This window comes from Triticum urartu, chromosome 6A, assembly GCF_056163025.1.
Source record: "Triticum urartu cultivar PI428250 chromosome 6A, HENAU_Tu73, whole genome shotgun sequence".
NCBI classification, from domain to species: Eukaryota; Viridiplantae; Streptophyta; class Magnoliopsida; order Poales; family Poaceae; genus Triticum; species Triticum urartu.
In genome coordinates this window covers 119,861,266-119,881,061 of record NC_141878.1, presented here as the reverse complement: position 1 = coordinate 119,881,061, position 19,796 = coordinate 119,861,266, and the positions used below count along the sequence as shown (strand labels likewise).

At 44.0% G+C, this 19,796-nt stretch overlaps 1 long non-coding RNA gene and 2 pseudogenes across 2 annotated transcripts; 1 reads left to right on the top strand and 2 right to left on the bottom strand.

Moving 5' to 3' along the window:
- Positions 1-1,244: 1,244 nt before the first annotated feature.
- On the bottom strand, positions 1,245-7,435 carry LOC125514027 (uncharacterized). The gene is made up of 2 exons (XR_007286243.2): positions 2,073-7,435; positions 1,245-1,953 (listed from the first exon to the last, which is right to left on the bottom strand). It is a non-coding gene; the product is annotated as an uncharacterized LOC125514027 (long non-coding RNA).
- Positions 7,436-10,388: 2,953 nt separating this feature from the next.
- Positions 10,389-18,677, bottom strand: LOC147964387 (uncharacterized; annotated as a pseudogene). Its single transcript, XR_015607546.1, has 3 exons — positions 18,545-18,677; positions 18,135-18,214; positions 10,389-12,193 (listed from the first exon to the last, which is right to left on the bottom strand). The product of XR_015607546.1 is annotated as an uncharacterized LOC147964387 (transcript).
- Positions 18,474-19,480, top strand: LOC147964386 (uncharacterized; annotated as a pseudogene).
- The last annotated feature ends 316 nt before the right edge of the window (positions 19,481-19,796 follow it).

The following is a 19,796-nucleotide window of genomic DNA, read 5'->3' as shown; positions in this document are numbered from 1 at the left end:
GTCTCTTCCCTTTGTATAAATAGCAGATCTCATCTAATAAAGGATACACCGTTTTCATTACTTCTCTCGTTCTACTCTAACAATCTTTTTGTATGAGAGGAGTTCCCCAGCCACTCATAGGCCGCCACGTGGCACTGCCGCTGGCCCGCCAGAGCCCAGCCGCCGCCGCCCTGTGCCCGCGGTTTTGAATTGTCTTAATTGATCGATGGTTACAGGCCCCTTTTATAGGATCCGGCTTGCCTGCTCCCTCCCCATGCTCCCATCCGTGCTCCCACTCCATCCTACGGCTGTCTTTTTCTCTTTTTTCTTTCTAATCTAATCATCTCCCCCTGATTTTAAGGGGGTGGGACCAGGCCTTATTTTGTTCCAATCAAATCATGCCACGTATGCAGGAGCACGGATGGGCGCACGCTGGGGGAGCAGGCAAGTCTCGTCCCCTTTTATATGTCCCGAAGAGAGACGACGATCCCTCGAGGAGGCGTCGGTTCCAGGAGATCGAAGGGAGACGTCGGTTGCGTGAAGGGGAGATTTTCCCCTAATTATAGAATTATTTTCAACACTCCCTCTAATCTACGCTCTACCATGTAGATCATCTTCACGATTGTCCGGGAAGCTCTATCATCTCAAAAGATTCTCCTTAAGTTCTCATAAAATCTTTGATGAGATCCTGAAACATATACTCACAAAGAAAGATAGCATAATGTGATGTCATTAAAATGAGAATATCTAAGAAGAGACTCCCTCTAACACCTGCAAGTCTCTAAGTCTCCGCATACCAATTTCATGAACACATTTCTGGAATGTAGAATTTGGTAGAGACTTGGTAAATAAATCAGCAAGGTTGTCGCATGATTTAACTTGCATAATGTTTATTTCCCCACTTTTCTGAAGATTATGGGGAAAAAACCATTTAGGAGAAATATGCTTGGTGATATTACTCTTGATGTATCCTGTTTGCATCTGTGCAACACAGGCCGCATTATCTTCATAGATAATGGTAGGTGATTTTATCGAACCCACTCCACATGACTGTTGTATGTGATTTATCATTCTGCGAAGCCATACACATTCGCATGTTGCTTTAAATAATGAAATTATTTCAGAATGATTGGTAGATGTTGCTACCAGAGTCTGTTTCGAAGACTTCTATGATATAGCAGTGCCACCATGTAGGAACACGAAACCGATCTGAGATCTGGCATTATGGGGATCAGACAAATAGCCGGCATCTGCATACCCAATCATATCAGAGTTTTGATTTTTCTAGAACTGAAAAAATAGGCCAAGATCCTTTGTGCCTTGAAGATATCGAAAGATATTCTTCACTCCAGACCAATGACGTTTGGTGGGAGTTGCGCTATGTCTAGCAAGTAGATTCACTGCAAATGCAATATCAGGTCTTGTGCAATTTGCAAGATACATAAGCGCTCCAACAGCACTAAGGTATGGAACTTCAGGTCCCAACACCTCTTCTTCATCATCCCTTTGTCTGAATGGATCTTTCTGTACGTCTAAAGATCTGTTAGGATTAAATTAATAGGTTAATTAAAGAGATAATCCTTCCGTTGTAATCTGTACGTCGGTTGCAGTGGCAACCGTCGCGCCTCTCCCCCCTTCATGTCTACGAACAGTCGCATCTCTCGATCATGTCTGTTCCCTTGTATATATACCGAGAATCATTCAATGGAATCGACAGTCCAATCATTTATTCGATTGTCTCTCGTTTACGGTGGAGCGATTCCATCGGCAAGACGGCTCATGGCGGAGCGATTCAGTCAGCGCGACGGCTCCTGGCTGCAGCATCGCTCGCCTGCGAGTTCGACGGCTACAGCCGTTGGTTCGGCGTGGTGGCGCGGCGGTCCTCAGCCCGGCGAAAGCGCTTCCAATAGGCATCTTCGCGCCGTGCACGGCCACGACGACAAATCTCTCGGTCTCTAACTGTCACTTCGATTCCTACAGGAATACAGGGGATAAACGAGAGAATGAAGAACAGGGTTGCAGGGGCATGCGCCATGTATGTGCATCCATCGAACCTTAAAGAGCATGAATCAAGAAAAGGTAGGATGCCTCACTTCATTACCATCTTCGCTGGACTGGTGGTGGCGCTCATCGCCATCTTGCCATCAGCGTCTGGCCTCGATCCCGCGCTGGACTGGGCGACCGGAACCACCGGCTTCGCGTCCCGCGACGGAAACGCGCATCTGCGCAGATCGGTGGCGCCGGCCCTCTACAGGGTCGCCCTTCGGCATGCGCGTCATGAGCGGCTCCTCCGACGCCGCAGTCGTTGATGTTGATGCAGTCGCGCCAAAGCGCCCCCGCCGCACGGCCGTGCCCGCGCCACACCCGTGGTCGGGCCCCTGCGCCAGGCCGAGGCCGCCCTCGCGCGCGCCCGCCCTGCACCAGGCCTCGCCCGGCCCCGCGCCACCGCGGCACCCTCGCCGCACACTGGCACTTGCAGGCGCCTCGTGGCCTCCGCCTTCACAGCGTCGAGCAACCGCAGCCCGCCGTCGACCAGCCGCACTGCCCGCGAGAGAACTTGGGGCCCAGCAGCGCTTGGGCCGTGCCTGGCATTCGCCTCCCCGACGACTCTGACGATGAATAGCGCGGCTGGAGTTCCTCCCGTCGCCCGTTATGCGGACGACCGGCCGTAGGTGCCTCCGAGGAAGAGCGCGACTGGAGTCCCTCCGGTCTTGGTCATGTGGATTGGGGATCGAATCTACTCCTTCTATGGATATCCCTGTCTACTCTTCCTTATCCATTGGGTTGACCAAGCTGCACGTGGCCGGGCTGCCCTACGTGGCATGTTTGCATGCGGTTGAGCCACCAGGAGCTCCTGCTAATTTGCATTATTTGCTTAAATCTAACAGCAATTCTAGCAGTGTAATTTTCCTATTTTAAACCCTGTTAATTACTGCATTTTCTGTTGAGTGTAACATTCCAGAAAATATGTGGTTATTGTATGTGGCATGTTCAATGTGTTTGCTTTTTAGCAATTCCTATAACATGTCCTATTAGTACAACGACATTGTTTTGCGATTGAGATTAAGTTTTCTCGCACAACATTTGCGATTGAGAAATTTCTTTTTCTCGCAAAATAATATCATTGCGGTTGAGATCAATTTTCTCTCGTAAAATATTAATTCACTCTGCTGAATTATCTTGCAACTTGATACAAGATCATCTCATTCAATTTGAGGTCTATACAATTCAAGTTTTACACTTGAGCATCAAGTTTACAACATCGTTATTATTCATTACATTAGTAGTGGTTTTCTGTAGAGTTCCTTGTATTCCAGAAAGTGATGTAATATATTTCCATGTTTCTTACATGTTGAGATTCATCACATCTATTATTTGCAATTGAGATTGTTTATCTCTCGCAAAGATAAATTCAGTACCTCTGCAGTATTGTTTCTCCGTTGAGTACGACGTATTCTGGAATATTCCTATGATGTATATATTTCCATGTTAACCACATGTCGAGATTAATACGTCTATTTGCAATTGAGATTTTCAATTTCTTGCAAATACATATGCAAAACTCAAGGTGTCATCTTAGCAATTTGAGATTCACACTAATAATTTCGAGCCACCTTCTTGAGATCTATTAATTTTGCAACATTAAAATGGATTTATATTACACAATCTGTAATATAAATAAATTATCGGTTTTTCACAGGAGATGATATGTTTTATGTGTTTACCACATTGCCATTCTTCATGAACATGTCACAGCGGTCGAGATTGATTTCTCCCGCACAACAAACTTGTAAAAAATTTACAATAACATCTCCCTCATTATATTAGGAAAACACAAGGTAATGAGTTGGATCTACTGCCCATGTGCAGCCTATCTCTATTACTATGAGATCTGTATGATCTTCAATGTGTTATGTTCCCACAATTGAGGTTGAGCATTTTCAAGTTATACACTTGAGTAAAAATTTTGCATTCTTATTACAAAACCCTGATGGTTTTTAATTTACTTCTTGTAAATTAATAATCTCTGGCTTGGCCCTATAAGTAACCGTTGGCTAACAATTTGAGGCTCTTGCCCTCAATGGCCACAACTTACTTAAGCGGGTCATGAACATCAAGATCAGTCTTGCATCCCATGGGATAGCGCGTGCAATCTAAGCCACGCCACCAGGACGCAAAGGACATCAAGGGTAATGGTTTTAAACTCAGTTCAAACCCTCAACCTGACACCATCAAGCTGTCACGAGACCCTATGAGCATGGAGAGCATGATGGTTGAATATGCATCTACCGACATGTTTGCAGACTATGAATTTAGTCCCTTAGTCTCCTTAATGATCTATTTATTTATGTCCATTTATGATGTTCTAATAAGAACATGATTATTGTTGTCATCATATATTGTATATGACAATATATTGTATCAGCACTTTGATACAAATACATTTCTATGTATTCTATATATCTGATAGTGATTTTCATATTGAGAATCTTCATGTCTATATATAGATTTCTATGGGAGTCAATCCGATGGAAAATGATATGTGCCTTGTGAATATATGCACCAGAAACTTTATACTCAAGGAAGTCCAATGTTTCCACTCTCATTGAGAGAAAGGAGATATTTAAATCGTTTGACGCGATGAGGTATTTGTTGGCTCAACTCGAGTCATATTTACTATCACTGTGGGTACTCGAGTAATGTCGAGATGCTTTATTGCTTCCCAGGTTTAACTCGTACCCTACTAAATTATGAAGGTATCCATCAAAATAGTTTCCATAGCGAGACTTATGATGACAACAACGAGAAATAACTTCTCTTTACCATATGCAACGGATATGGCAAGCACATTCCCTGTGTATCATCTGGATTGTACTACACATACGACACAACCCGTAGCACATGTTGTGTATGATATAGTTTTCCAGAATGTCTTGTACATGACAAACTTGGCATACTCGCCTTGGTCATCGAGACATTGAGTTGAAACTAAAACTATCAACAATTCCAATAGTTTATGTTTATTATGATGCTAAATTCTAATAACATTTGGATTTTATGTGCACTACAAGTGATACAGGGAAGCTAATTTTAAGGCTCGCACACCTTAAAGTCTACGTTGAACCACTCAGACTCCTTGAATGCATCAAGTCGAGGTAAGTGGCTCTTCCCAGCCATTGAGTAGACTATTCAGGTATTCCATGGTTCTAAAAGACATATCTACATGATGGTCTTAAGTGCGTGCTTTATTCACATGAAACCATTGGCTCATTATCCTGACATCGATTTCAAGCAAATCGAATGGATAACATTGCAGAATTCTCCTTGAGGGCTTTCTCTATGGCCTTTGGATTGAAGTTTAGCAATTTGTCCTAATGTCTAGACTCAAAATGGTTTGGTAGAATCCTATCCAAAGAGTTAAGCCCATTGCATTATCTTTACATTGGAATTGCAACTTGCCAACTTTACGTTGGAGTCATGCAGTTTTACACGCTCATGACAGAACTGCATAATATTATTCCCCTCTATCTTTGATATGTGGATATCTACCAAGTATTTCCTATCTGCGGTAATTCGGTTGCATACCGATATCACCACCCGGCATACATCATTGTCCCCTCAACATATAGTTGGGATCTATGTGAGGAATAACTGTATTTCCGTCAATACCTCAAGCCCCTCGCATGGGGAGTTATTCAAGGTCAGTATGCTAATTCAATGAGGAACATTTCCAGGCATTAGGGGGAGATTTCAAGTACCATAAAGAATGCCAGGAAATTAGTGGAGTGTTGAACACATTTCTTCCTCAAATCCACATACTCAAATATCTGAACCATGCGTTCAGAAGATTTGTAACACATTGCAAATAACCTGCCAGATTCATTTACTGACTATAATGGTGTCATACAATCCTACAATCCTGAAAAATATGCCGGAAAGAGTGGAGGTACCAACTAAAACCACTCAACTCCCCGTTCAAAGCAACAGGGGGAGAAGTATGACAATAGTACATCAGGATTCAGCTCTCGCAAGCAAGGATATCAAGGCCTGTGAATCAGTAAATGCAAGTCAACTTCACGTTGACAGGCACCTGATGGGTAGTATACACCCAGTGGACGGGAAACCTCCACCAACCTAGGTCATAGTGCACACAATGACCGGGACATCGGAATACCCGACTCAACCGCATTGGGAAATCGTGAGCAGTCACCATGGGTAACGATATTTCCATCAACTATATATTGATATATAGATTCTGGAGAAACATATAACCGGAAGTCTAAAATTGTCGACATACATTTCTCAACTAGATTGAAAAAACCTTTCAAGTGATTCAGATCCAAAGACCATGGCCATGGCAAAGTGTGAACAACACTCGGACTGAACTCAAGCAAAGGGTACAATCTAGGTAGAAATGATCTTGCTCAATAATGGGAAGGTATTCATAAGCAATACCTACACCAGTTTTCTTCTGGAAACAGAATTGAGAATAACGAGGTGGTGAAACAAAGAGAAAGTATTGTAGCACAAGGGTTCACGCAGATACCCAACTATTCTCCCGAGGTGGAATCTCATTCCGATAACTTATATCATTGGCAGTTCAAAATCATCTATCTCTGCAGTTGACAGATGTAGTGATTACATATCCATGTAGATCACTAGATTCAGGTATAGATAGTTCCCGACGGAACCTCACTTCTGAATTGAAATGCAATACCCAACATACATTGTGTAAAATCAGTAAGTCACCATAAGACTTATTGTTGTCGGTACATTTGGTACAACCGACGTAGTGAGTTCCTTATTCACAAGGATTACTCCTACAATAATGATTATCCATGTTTGTGTGTCTGCAATGACGACACATGTAATCATCTGAATGACGGAGTTTAAGATGAAGGATTTGGGTAAACCAAAATACCGCTCGTTACTACAACTTGAGCACCTTCATTCATACATTATGGTATACTATGTTGTCTATATCCATAATATATTGGAGAAATTCACTATGGACAAATCTTATCCACCCATAACTCTCATGGTAGTTCATTCTCTAGACGTAGAGAAAGATCTATTTTGACCAAGAGATGATGGAAATGAGATATTGGGACTCAACATTCCATAATGCCATTGGATCCACCAAACACAATTGGTACTCAATAATATCTTTCGATATCTCCAAAGGCATCAAACATCTTGTCCTAGTTTTTCAGTTTCACAGAAATGTGAACACCGATATCGTTGGATACATCAATCAGATCCCTACTATGCCAGATCGTAGACAAGCTTGGTGTTCCTCCTAGGTGTAGTAGCCCTCTCATGCATGAGAAGTCTTCGAAACAGACCTCATGGCTACATCCACCAACCATTATCTCAACGATAATGTTTCTTGTGTTGCCCGGATGCAAACAGGTTACATAATAAGCAATATCACTATATTGCATATCTTGCAAGTTAAATCATGCGACTGATTTGTTCATCGGGTTTCTACCAACTTCTATGTTCCAGAAATGTGTTCATGGAATTGGTAGGTGACGGCTTCGAATTTTGCAAGAATCAGGGGGAGTATCTTCCTGAATTGTTCCTGTTCAATGCATCATATTATACTCTTTTTCCCTTCATGAGTTCACTTTACAGGTTCTCATAAAGGTTTTTAATGAGGTAATATCAACATGAGATCATATGTCATACTTTCAGTTTTCCCCACCGGGGTTTTTAGGAAAGTATATACGACATATTTATTGTCCTTTGAACTCTATGGGTTTTTTGTATTGAGTTAAAAGAGACAATAACCATTATATGTTGCACCATTTTCTCCTTATTTTTCCCACTGGGTTTGAAGGAGTTTTAGCAACATATCATACTACAAAACTTCTCACATTTTTCCCACAGGGTTTTTAGAGAAGAGTTAATTCAAGGATGATTCCAGAGATGATCGGTTGCAAGGACAAGGAAGGATTAGGGGGAGTGTTAGGATTAAATTAATAGGTTAATTAAAGAGATAATCCTCCCATTGTAATCTGTACGTCGGTTGCATTGGCAACCATCGCGCCTCTCCCCTTGCATCTCTACGAACAGTCGCATCTCTCGATCGTGTCTGTTCCCCTTGTATATATACCGAGAATCATTCAATGGAATCGACAGTCCAATCATTTATTCGATTGTCTCTCATTTACATCTCAACAAGATCGAACCACCATGGGAGTTTTAGATGGATAGGATTTGTCCATATTGAATTTCTCCAATATTTTCTGGATATAGGTAGATTGGTGTACCATGATTCCCGAGGGAAGATGCTCAAGTTGAATACCTAAGAAAAATTTGGTTTTACCCAAATCCTTCATCTAAAATTCCATCTTTAGGTGATTGTGTGCTTCATCAATGTCTGGTGTGCTGCCGATGATGTTGAGATCATCAACATACACAGAAATGATGCAAAATCCTGCAGAGGACTTCTTGATGAAAACACATGGGCAATCAGCACTATTGGAGTAACCTTTCTGAAGAAGGAACTCACTGAGTCGGTTGTACCACATCCGTCCCGACTGCCTTAAGCCATATAATGACTTATTCAGCTTTACACAATACATGTTGCGTTTTGCATTTTTATTCGGGACAGAGATTCCATCAGGAACCTTCATATATATGTCCGAATCTAGTGACCCGTAAAGATATGCGGTCACGACGTCCATCAACTGCATAGATAGACGATTTTGCACTGCCAAAGATATAAGATATCGGAGAGTGGTTGCACTCATTACTGGAGAATATGTTTCAGTGAAATCAATGCTAGGTTTCTGCGTGAAACCTTGTGCTACAAGCCTTGCTTTATATCTCACCACCTCATTGTTCTCATTCCGTTTCCGGAGAAAAACCCATTTGAATCCCACAGGGAAAACACTGGGAGGTGTAGGTATTGCTTCAGTGAATACCTTTCTTTTGTTAAGCGAGGCAATTTCTGCTTGGATTGCATCCTTCCATTTAGGCCAGTCGAAGCGCTTTTGGCACTCAACGATAGACCTTGGATCATGATCAGTGAGAAGGGTATCTGCAATCTTTTCAGCAAAATATATGTCGACAGTCGTAGTCTTACGGTCAAATGATTCTCCAGAATCAACATAGTTGATCGAAATTTCCTGCACCCCTAGTGACTCTTCGTGATTTCCCAATACAATCGAGTCTGGGTGTTCCGATGTCCCAGTCAGTTTGTGCACACTGGAACTGGGTTGTGGAGGTTGCCCTTCCACTGGGTGTATACTACCCATCAGGTGTTTGTCAATGTTGAGTTGACCTGCATTTACTGACTCCGAGGTTTTTCTCCTCGATTTCCTTTGCTGCTTGCTAGAAGCATGCTCCGGTTAGAGGCCGTACTACTCCCCCTCTTTTTAGGAATAGGGAGTTGAGTGGTTTTTATTGGTACCTCCACTTTTTCTGGCGCGTTTCTGGCCGGGTTTAAGGATTTTGTAACACCTTTCAAATCAGTAAATGAATCTGGCAGATTATTTGCAAGATGTTGCAAATTAATGATCTTCCGAACTTGAAGTTCGGTCTCATGGGTGCGTGGATTAGAGGATGAAATGGAATGAGCATTCCAATCAATTTCCGGGCATTCTTTCTGGTACTTGAAATCTCCCCCTAATGCCGGAAAATGTTCCTCATTAAATATGCAATCAGCGTGACGGGCTGTGAACAGATCCCCAGTCAGGGGTTCCAGGTACTTAATAATCGACGACGATTTGTACCCCACATAGATCCCCAACTTCCTATGTGGGCCCATAGATGTCCGCTGTGGTGGTGAGATCGGGATGTATGCAGCACATCCGAACTTACGCAGATGGGAAGTGCTTGGAGGATTTCCATGTACCAATTCTAGAGGGGAAGAACTGTGATATGCAGTTGGCCTCAATTGTATCAAGTCAGCAACGTGTAAAACAGCGTGACCCCAACAAGAGGTTGGCAAGTGGCAATTCGTCAACAAAGGTCTTGCAATGAGTTTGATCCTCTTAATCAATGCTTCAGCCAAACCATTTTGTGTATGGACATATGGAACAGAGTGCTGAACTTCAATCCCCAAAGCCATGCAATAATCATTGAAAGCACGTGAGGAGAATTCTGCAGCATTGTCCATTCGAATTGATTTAATTTGACTTTCATGATAATGAGCTTGCAACTTAATGACTTGCCTCATTATCTTGGCAAATGCATGGTTTCGTGTGGATAGAAGACACACATGTGACCATCGTGTAGATGCGTCAATCAGAACCATGAAATACCAGAAAGGTCTAGATAATGGCTGAATGGGACCACAAATGTCTCCTTGAATACGTTCAAGGAACTGAAGTGGTTCAGCTTGTATTTTGAGGTGTGAGGGCCCCAAAATTAGCTTTCCCGTGGCAAAAGATGTGCACACAAAATCAGAAGATTGAGGAAATTTTGACTCAAGCAAATTATGACCAATGGAATTGCTAGTAATTTTTCTCATCATCCCTATTCCAGGATGGCCTAGGCGATCATGCCAGGTTTGGAATGCGTTAACATTCTGAAAAATTACTTTGTATGCAACATGTTCCATGGGTTTGATGTACGTATAGTACAAACCGGCCGATAGAGAAGGAATTTTCTCATGTACCTTTTTGCCATATCCGTCATCTTTAGTAAAGAGTAGATACCCCTCTTTGTTGTCTTCATGGGTTTCAATATGAAAACCATTTTTATGGATATCTCGATAACTGATCAGGGTACGTGCAGAATCGGGATACAGTAAAGCATCCTCAATTGTCACATATGTACCACTTGGGAGGGTGAATATGGCACATCCAGTACCAACAATCACAGTATCGCGTCCAGCGATAGTTAGAATATCTCCATTCGTCTTTTTCAAAGTTTGGAAATATTTCATCTCCCTCAGTATGGAGTTTGTGGCACCACTGTCCACAAGGCATAATTCCTCTTCCATCGGATTGTCCCCGTAGAAAACTATATAAAACAAAGAATTTTCAATAACAAAACCTCATAGTAATATATAGAATACAATCTTTATTATATCAAATGTGTTGATACAATACAATATAAAGACAACAACAAGCTTATGTTCTTATTACAATCATCACAAATGGACATAATTAAGTAGAACACTAGGAGATTGAGGGACTAGTCGAAGTCGCCAAACACGTTGTTTGCGGTGTACTCAATCAACGTGTTCTCCATTTCAGCAGTAGCCTCAGGCAGATAAGGAATCACGGCATTGCTCGGTCCAGGAGGAACACACATCGTGCGAACCACCAGCTCCTTTTGCGCTATCCGGATGAAGGTTGAAGTTGGCTTCAAACCTTTTCCCTTGAGGTGCTTTGCGTCCCTGAGATTGCTGGTACAGCATAACCAGATGCTTGGGCATTGTGCACTTTTCAGTAGAATGCGTGGAGCATCCAAACTTGTTGCAAATCTTAGATTTATCAAACCTGGGCTTTGAAGTGCCTTTTCCCTTGCCTGGGTATCTAGATCTTCTGTTCCCATTGCGCTTTCGCTTATGCTCAAAATTGGATTGTTTACCCCGAGGGGTACCATTAAACTTCTGTCTATTCGCAACATTCAGATGGACTTCAGGTAAAGGTTGTGCCCCAACTGGGTGCTGGGATCCATTCTTAGCGAGTAGCTCATCATGCTTTTCAGCCTGAAGTAACATGTGAATAAGCTCGGAATAGACAGTGTAGTTACGAGCACGATATTGCTGTTGGAGGATTCTATCTGAAGGGAGCATAGTAGACAAAGTTTTCTCTATATTCTCCCCCTCAGTAGGTTCCTTCTCACAAAAGCGCAGTTTGGACCATATCTTATGAACAACATGATTGTACTCACCGATGGACTTGAAATCCTGAAGACGAAGATGAGTCCAATCATGGAGTGCTTCGGGCAGGACTACTGCCTTTTGCTGTTCATACCTCGTTTTGAGGGCCAGAAACAGAGTACTAGGAGATTCCTCCTGTAAATACTCAGACTTGCGATCTGGATGAATATGGTGCCTTATGATGAATAAGGCAACATAGTTCTGCTGTTCTGTCAGCGGCGTGGCCCCATTCGGTAGAGGAGTCTCCGGGGGTTGTATTGCACGTGCTATCCCACGGGACGCAAGACTGATCTTGATGTCCATAGCCCATGTAGGGTAATTGTGGCCATTGAGGGCAAGCTCCTCAAACTCTTTGGCAGTCATCTTCGCCTACATGGGAAACCAGAGATAATTAATTTACGGGTGGTAAATTAAAAACCATCATGGTTGTGTAATAAGAATGCAAAATTTTGATACTCAAGTGTAAACTTGAAAAATTCTCAACCTTAATTGTGTGAACATAACACTTTGAAGATCACTTAGATCTCATAGTAATGGGCTACATCGCCATTACCTTGTGTATGCTACAATTCAGATATAAGGAATACACATTGGAGGTAATCGTTTGTCGAGAATGAAAAAGCGTAGACCTCATAGTAAGAGAGGATAGTCTGCAAATGAGCAGTAGTTCACAACTCATTCCCTTGTGATTCCAAATAAGATGAGGGAGAAGCATTCAAAAATTTGCAAGTTTGAAATGCGAGAGAAGATCTCAATCGCAAAGACATGTTCGATAAAAATGAGATGTGATAAACACATGGAACATGTCATTCTTCCTAGATGAAATCCGGTACTTTATTTATATTATCAATCCATTACATAATATAAACACACCTACTAATAATTACACAAGTCCTAACATAGAATGAATCTAGAACAGGACTAAAATGTAAGTAGTAGTCAATCTATGTACTAAACAGTACTAAACATAGACTAAAATTGCACAAATACAATAATTAGTACTAATGATAAGAAAACAGAGAAAAGAAAAAAAATCCACACATCTGGCCGGCCCACCCGCCACAGCAGCGCACAGGGGAGGACACAGCCACCGCGGGTGCCTGGGCCTGGGCCTGCCCGGCCTTTGGCTGGCCCACACGCCGCCGCACCGCACAAGACAGGGGGGAGTGGGCGGATCAGATAAGGGTCGGAGTATCCGAACCCCGCACCACCACCTCTGCTCGATCCCCATTGTCACACGGCGGCGCCGGCGGGAGGAGTGGCCGCCGCAGGCCCTCGCGATTCCGGTGATCACCGGCGTAGCACCGACGACCCCTCCTCGTCCGAAGAAGAGTCGACGACGACGTGATCCATGCGAGCAGTTCCTGGTGCGGTGCTGGCGAGTCCGAGGCTCGCCGGAGCCCACGAACCGGGGCGGCGGCTGGGACGACGGTCGATGGCGGTGACGGTGCGCCCGAAGCGTCGTGCGTCTTGGTTGCTCGAGCCCGCAGCCGTCTCCTGCTGAGGCGTGGCGATGGCGTCAGCGCCCTCCATGCCGGCTCCAAGGCGGACTACTCCGGAGGCACCGGTCGGCGGGGAGATGAAGGCGAGCACCTCCTCCTCGTTCACGACGACGCGCATTGGCACAGGGCAGTATCCGGGCGGGCCAGCGGCCTCGGCTGCGGGTGTTGGCGTCGACGGCGCGAGCCTCGCGGCCGGCGGAGGAGGTGGTGGAGGCGGAGATCCAGGGGGCGGTGCAGGCGCGGCTGCAGCCTTGTGCACCATGGAGGCGCTCGGGCCGGCCACTAGCCAGTGGTCGAACCACATGGGCGCCTGGCCACAGGCGCAGGGAGCACCATCGTGGTTGTGTCCAGGGGCGAGGGGAGCACCGCGGGGGGCGTGTCCAGCGGCGCTGCGGTTGAATCGACGGATGGCTTGCATCCGGCGACGGAAACGGCGATGGCCACCAACTCCATGGTGGCGAAGGGCAATGAGGCGGTAGCGGCGACCGTCCTTGCGGATCAGACGGAGGAAGAAGGAGACGAGGCCTGTCATCTCACCTGCGGCGAGTGCTTCCTCTCTTCTCCTTTCTTTGTTGCCTTTCGCTCTCGCTGGCTGTTCTACGTGCGTGATAATGTGTTTTGAATCAGAATGATTGTCTTAATTGATCGATGGTTACAGGCCCCTTTTATATGTCCCGGAGAGACACGACGATCCCTCGAGGAGGCGTCGGTTCCAGGAGATCGAAGGGAGACGTCGGTTGCGGGACAAACCGCAATGACGGTTTGGGCAAGGGGAGATTTTCCCCTAATTACAGAATTATTTTCAACAGCCGCCACCTCGCGCCGCGCCGCGCCACCTCGCCGCCCGGCTCGCCGGCCTGCTCCTTCGCCCGCGCCGCCGCGAGGTCGCCGGCCCCGCACCTTGCCCTGCCTCCTCCAGTCTCCGGCTCCTCATCTGCACCTCATCGGCCGGATCTGCAACTCTGGCGAGCTCCTCCAACTCCGGCGACCTCCGACGTCGACGAACCTCGTTCCACGCGCCCGGATCTAGATCTGAAACCTAGATTGACCTTCTATTTTTACTAAGTCTGCAATCTCGGTGGTCCGTTTTGTGCATATGAGATATCAAAATGTTCATCTGATTGTGCTCTTCATTTTGTTCCATTGCACCATGCTTGTTTGAGTTCATCTTGATGCCCAAATTGCTGTTGCAAGAGTGCTATAAAATGTTAGTTCCTGTTTATTATCAGTTTATGAACATTTGTCATTTTTGCCACGATTATTATGTGCCTCCTATAGACTTGATCTCTACATGTGTTTTGGGCTATGCCATGCCATCTTCACAGGGGTGTATGCCATATATTTTTGTGATCAATGTGGTGACTAACACATGCATGCAAAGTAGCTCTCGTAATATTGCTGATTTCAGGGACTTAGAATTTCACTAAGTTTTTTCCCTGTTGTTATTTGTATGCCATGTATTCATGTTGATACAGAGTGATCCATGCTTCTTTTGGGTATATTCGGTAAGGATGATTTGGGCATATGGTTATGCTCTATCCATCCATGTCCTTATTTGCATTTATGGAGTACCCTAGCATGATTCAATCTTACTCTACTTTTGCTGTAAAATGTTCCTGACAGATTGTTTACGTGTTAATCAATTTTGCTAAGGTTGTTGTAGTTGATCCTTGCATGCTATGAGATGGTTCTTGCCATGGTTAGCTTCTTGAACATGTCTTCTTGCTGAGTGTATGCTTAGCTTGTCATGCAATGGCTTGTGTGGAGTGCATCGAGCTCGCAAACATGCCTACGTAACTCTGTTTTTGCCATGTCCAGTTTTCTGCTAAGTCTGAATCTGTTAACGAAACTTGCTATGTTTACATGGGTGCCATCATATCTTCTGATCCCTTTTGGCTTATGGTCAGTAAGGGACTTTTGTTATATGCTTTGAGTAGATTCATGCCATGCCTTTATTTGCTATGTTCTGTCCCTATAGCATGTTGTTATCTTGCTCTAAACTTTGCTTCCTGATGTTAATTCCTGACATGTTATTTTCACTAAGTCTGTGAAGCTGATATCTTTTGCACTTTTGCCATGCTTGTTTGAACCTGCTATTGTGTGATTTAGCCGTAGCTCAGTGTTCATCTTTTGTCAAGCATCTTGAGTAGATCACTACCATGTGCTTTATTGCTATGTTAGAGTGTAGTAGCTTAGTTTCTTGTTGCATTTTAGAGGCATCGTGCTGTTTATCGCAGAATAGTGCCATTATTGTTTTGCTTGCCATTTGCAAATCGTGCATCCGATTCCGGTGATCTTTATATCGATTTCGACCGAAATCAACTCATCTTTCCAGCGGCGCACTTGGTTTGCCAAGTTGAGGCCTATTTCAATCTTTTCCTTCCGGAGCACGCATATGCATTGCATATTACATCCCGCATATCATGCCATGTTTTGCATCATGTTGCTTGCGCATTGCACCATGGTTGATTGTGATTTCTTTTGCTTGTGTTCTTGCCTTGGGTAGAGCCGGGAGACGAGTACATGATCTAGGAACCCGTTGAGTACGCTTACGAGGATCAAGGTTACGTCAACTCGGAGAACTTTGCAGGCAAGATGACCATACCCTCGAAATCACTTCTATCTTTGCTTGCTAGTTGCTCGCTCTATTGCTATGCCGCGATACCTACCACATGCTATATCATGCCTCCCATATTGCCATGTCAAACCTCTAACCCACCTTGTCCTAGCAAACCGTTGTTTGACTATGTTACCGCTTTGCTCAGCCCCTCTTATAGCGTTGCTAGTTGCAGGTGAAGATTGGAGTTTGTTCCTTGTTGGAACATGTTTATTTTTGGGATATCATTATTATATCTTGTTTACTTTAATGCACCTATATACTTGGTAAAGGGTGGAAGGCTCGGCCTTATGCCTGGTGTTTTGTTCCACACTTGTCGTCCTAGTTTCCGTCATACCGGTGTTATGTTCCTTGATTTTGCGTTCCTTACGCGGTTGGGTTATAATGGGAACCCCTTGACAGTTCGCCTTGAATAAAACTCCTCCAGCAAGGCCCAACCTTGGTTTTACCATTTGCCACCTAAGCCTTTCGGCTCCTTGCTTGTCTTTTCTCTCGTGCTATGATGCTCATGTCTGGCGTATTTTATGAATGTCTACGTACCTTTGTTGTACAAGTCTTGATACTAACATTTCACAATAATTATTAATATCCCTATCCATGGTATTATTTATTTATTTCTAGAGATTTCTTTCTCATAGTTGTTATATTATATCCTTACCCAAATTTATATCAGGCATTCTTATTTGGCAGATCATGGTGGTGACGACAGCCATTTGGATGAGCAAATGCATGATCTGTACAATGAAGTACAAAGTTTGTCAGACATTCTTGATAAAGAGTTGATATATCTAACTATCTAAGGTGTGCCTGATTGTACTAAATGTTGTTCGCTTGCTTCCTTGACATGTAGATGGTTTTCATTAACATCTCATCTCTATGTAGTGTGATAGCTACCATTGTTGAAGTACAAGATGGTGAAAATGTGCAGAATCATATTTCAATGGCTAAAATGTTAGAAGTGAACCAGGAAGTTAGTACCACCAAAAGTAAAAGGAGTGTAAGGGGATCTCAGATGTGTAAATCATATTGCTCAGTTAGAGCTTCCTAGGAGTTATTCGTGCTATTTTTTCATATGATATCGTTGACTGCCATTTTTTTTGTAGGAGTAGATCTCAATGTGCAGCTTATTGTTGCACCTAATTTTTTGTACTCTTTTTGTTATCTCCATTTACTTCATTCTACAATTATGCTCCCGTTTTTTTTCTCCTACACGAGATGCATTTCATGAATGTGCACTCTACTTTTGCTGTATCTATCTTTTTCAAGAAGCAGCAACAAACTTCTTCCAGTGATATTACATAGCTATCCATTTTCCTGTGTTAACTTAGATTGAAAAAGGGAACTGAAAAGGCGCCAACCTATCACACACTGCACCATCCCATTTTTACAATATATTTTGCCTTACCACTTGCTTGGTAACTTCTACAGAGATGCTAGAATTATGTGGGTTTAGAAGACTGTAGATCCAAAGGGTTCAGTTTTGTTTCTTTTAAGAATCAGCAGGTAGCGTTACCATGGCAACTTAAAACATTAGTTTGTACTTAGAACTAAGTTTTGAGTTTATTTGAACTGCTATTTATCATCTTCGTTTGTTATTTATTCACACAATGCACAAACTGCCATTAATGAATCGATGGTGCACTCTCTTTTGCTTGTTGCTATGTATATCTAATTCTGGAGTTAAAAAACCAGCTTGATGTGATGATAATGTATGTTTGCTTTTCTTGTTCAGGAAAGTGGCTTGGCAGCCGCCAAATTCGTACATTGAATTTTTAGGTTCATATCAGTTGACTGATCTTAATGGGAGTGCTATCTTAATTATGAATGCTCTTTCCTGATGTACATGAATGACACTTTCTGGTTTGTCAGTGAATAATTTGTTGGTCTCTTGATAAGAGGTGTATGAATGTGATTTAAAAGAGACCAACATTAGTGTATGAATGTGATTTAAAAGAGACCAACAAATGTTTGATTAGTGCTGTTGTTTGTTGCTTACATAAAGTGGTGTTATATTTTTATCGATCGTCGATTGTCTGCACTATTAATGCGTTAACAACTACGGAAGCTTGATAAGTGCACACAATAACGCCTCAAGAGGCGCCACCAGATGGCGCCCCAGCCACTAGTTCAGACTCAAGGTAGAACTTTGCAGGTTCTAAGAATATGGATGGTTTGAAACAGAAAAATTCACCTACAGTCCTTGTACTTGTGCTGGCGTGGCGTTGACTTACACGTCACGGGAACGGTTGGAATACTCTCAGTCCTGAGAACCTGAAATTTATTTTGAGAGTTTCAAAAATGACACAACATAAATGATTATTTTAGTCCAACTCAATATGAGAACTGTTTGAATTAATTAATTATGTTTAATTAATAGGGAATCTACTTCAAACACTGTGCGGTTGCATAGGTGTCTCTCTTTCAAACCGCTGCATCCCTATAATTAGCAACCAACCTAGGATATGACTGCCTGTTCGACGCTTCCAGTCGCATATAAATTGTACTTTTTCTATCATTCAATATAAGTTGATTTTTTCACTCAAACACGTTATCACCACGCTCTGCCGGGAGCCACGCCGACAGTGAGATACCTGGCCTCACCTCTTTCTTCCTTCGCCTCATCCGTGAGGACGGCCGCCGCCGTCGTTGCTCAGCCTGTGGCCATCATGGAGTAGGCGAACACCGTCGACTTTGCCAGGCTGTAACACCGCCTCCGCCGATCTGGACGCCGAGGAGCTGGACTTGGCCACCATGCCGCCATGCCCCAACGATGGCCAGCCCCAGCTCGCGGCTCCAGCGCGGATTCCCCTCCATCGCCGGCTGACGAGCCCGGCTTCTTCATCTTCGTGTTGTTTCGAAACGGTGCCGGAGGGATGACCCAAGCCGCTGGCCCGACGCTGGTCGCGTAGCCTGGAGATGAAGACGTTGGCCCGGGTCGCAGCGCCACCGAGCCTCCGCGACCCTCCACCTCCGTGCCGGATGAGGCACCGCCATCCCCGCACACTGTCACCCCACGCACGGTCACCCGACCGTGCCTCCAGGACTCCGCAAGCATGGAGGGACGCCGCTGCCTCTTCGGTCGCGCCATTGCCGCCATCGACCGCCGCCCTAGTCGTCGCTCCGGTCTCGCCCCTGATCTACCCAATGGCGCCGCTGCCGGCGCCATCGACGTCTCCTCATCCGAGGAAGATGGAGGCGTGCCAGCAAGTCACCTGCGAGCAGCAGCGTATGCGGCGGCGGCACCCAGGCGTGGGTTTGGTCAGGATGATTGGGGATCACTCGATACCTATCCGCCTGGTTAAAAGGCCACCGACCGCCCCCTCTCCAGTCGGGCCGTGGGTCTGGCCTAGATCACCCCTGGCTATGGGCCGATTTCATAGAAAGTTTTTCTCTCTCCGGATTTTCTCCTGTATAATTCTTGTAACAGTAGTTTCAGTAGTATTTTCTCACTGTTTAGTACTGTTTAGCCTATGTGCATGTTGTTATTTACATCCTAGTCTGGTATTTACATTTAATCTATTTTTAGGACTTGTGTAAATATTTGTAGGCATATGTTTACATTATATAATGTATTTGATAATGTAAAATAAAGTACCAGGCATTATCTGGAAATGACATGTCCAATGTGTTTACCACATACCAATTTTCTAGAACATGTTCCAACGATTGAGATTAATTTCTCTTGCACAACAATCTTGCAAAATTTTGATATACACCTCCCTCATTATATTTGGAATCACGGTCTACGTTTTGTCAATTCAACAAATGATTACCTTGAATGTGCACTTCCTTATATTTAAATTGATAACAAGGTAATAGAAACGAGCGCATCTACTAACATTGTCAGATTATG